Genomic DNA, 2,145 nt, shown 5'->3' with positions numbered 1-2,145 from the left:
TTACTGATGTTAGTTACATTAAATAAATATAAAGTAATTCAACAACAGTATTTCTATAAAGTTGACATAGAGTTTATATGCACAATTAAAAATTACAAGTTATAAGTGCGTGTTAGCTCAGTATTCGCGGCTGTGCGCTGCTGTTGGCAGCACGTGTTTGCCACCTGCTCCTGCTCAGCGACTAACCTATAACCTACATCTCCCAGTATTTCCAAGTGTTATAATACTTCTCTGCTGGCCACCAAGTAAGTGGAGTTAACTGAGGGTGTCCCCTCAAATGAACAAAACCTTGCTGAGCTCTGACAAGCGAAAGTACAACATGAGTCCTGTTCAATCAAAGAAAAAAAGAAACCATACGACGGGAGCTCATCCCACTCCGGCTGTTGCATCATGTGCTTCAGCAAGAAAAGGCAACGAAGCAGCATCTCCTGAACTGATCTCCGATCATACACCACCAATCATTATGGAAACCAAAAACCTAGATGTAATGGATTTGATCAAATTAATAAAAGCCAATGCCGCCAACAAGGACTTTAGAATCAAGTACCAGGGCACAAATTCGTCAATCCACCTCAAAACGAAGGCTGACCACAACAAGATGGTAAAAATCTTTACTGAAAGAAATCTTAAGTTCTACCACTTACGGCTTTAAGCAAGATAGGCTTAAGAAGTTTATAATCAAAGGACTGCCTGCCTCATTCGCAGAGGAGGACGTTAAGGACGATCTAAAATCTCAAGGCATAGATGTAATTGCAGTGAAGCAGTTCATCAAAAAAACAAAAGAGCCATACTCAACTGTCAAACTACCCATCTTTTCGGTCACAGTGTCACCTGAATCAACACTTGCTAACTTCTCCAAGGTAACAACAATATTGTGTCATACCTTTTTAGTAGAGAAATTCAAATCAAATGGACAGCCAACTCAGTGCTTCAAATGCCAGTCATTTGGACATACGAGTACTCACTGCAGCCGCAACCCAAAATGCGTAAAGTGTCGAGGTGCACATGACGCAAGAAACTGCATTAGTGAAGACATTAAATACACCAACTGTGGTGAATGCCATGTGGCTAGCTATAGGAAGTGTATATCCCGAATCAAATACGTTGAGAACTCCACTATGAGGAAAGGTAACAGGGGAACACAATCATTGGCTCCCTCACAAACAAAAAATAAAAATCAGCTGAATTCAGTTACCACAACAAAGTCATACGCACACGCTGTGCTAAGCCAGCCAGTCACAAAAAACTTGAGGGAGACAATCCCACCATCCACATCAACACATCCTGCTCAGATGGAGAACCCCTTCTCCACAACTCACGAAACCGCTTTGGATTCCTCAACGCAACCCAATTTGACTCGACCACAACAATACTACCATCCTCGCCGGCCATCGAAGAGCAGAACCAGTGACCAGGAGCCTCTGCTTTCTACACCCGATAAGAACTTAAGTAACATAAAACTCTGCATTGAGAATGCTGGCGCCATTGTCAGAGAATTATTGCAATTGAATATATTCCAACTAATTGAAAAATTTAAAGAAATGATCCATTTACTAAAAACTGCTGAGTCGCCTATTGATTGCCTCACGATCATAGCCTCATACTCAGACATATTTGACAATAGTTCTCCAACATGGCGCCAGTAAAGCCAATTAACATTATTGCATTGAACATCAACTCTCTGAAACCGAAGCTATCAGAGTTATCACTGATAGTTTCTGAACATAATGCTAAGGTTATTATATTTTCTGAAACGAAGTTAAATTCTAATGTTAAAAAACTTCATTTACCAAACTTTGCGTTCGTCAGAGAGGACAGATCACAAAAGGTGGGTGGTGGAGTGGCCATAGCCATTCACTCCTCAGTCAAATATAACACTCTTCCTCACACCATTAAATCAAACACGGAATATGTGGGAGTAGAAATTTACGTAGATAGTGAGGCCATCCACATATATTCTATCTACAACCCCCCGAATGTTTCGTCGGATGATGAACTACTAAAAATTCTACTTAAGCCGGGCTGCTCGGCTATAGCAGCGGGGGATTTCAACGCTAAAGATATTGCTTGGACTCCAGTTGATCCTAACGCTTCCGATAAAATCCTCTCAAATCTTACCTCATCCTCAAATTTAATACTTTTTGC

Source organism: Fopius arisanus, unplaced genomic scaffold (genome assembly GCF_000806365.1).
Source record: "Fopius arisanus strain USDA-PBARC FA_bdor unplaced genomic scaffold, ASM80636v1 scaffold00004, whole genome shotgun sequence".
Classification (NCBI taxonomy): domain Eukaryota; kingdom Metazoa; phylum Arthropoda; class Insecta; order Hymenoptera; family Braconidae; genus Fopius; species Fopius arisanus.
This window is presented reverse-complemented; position numbering follows the sequence as displayed.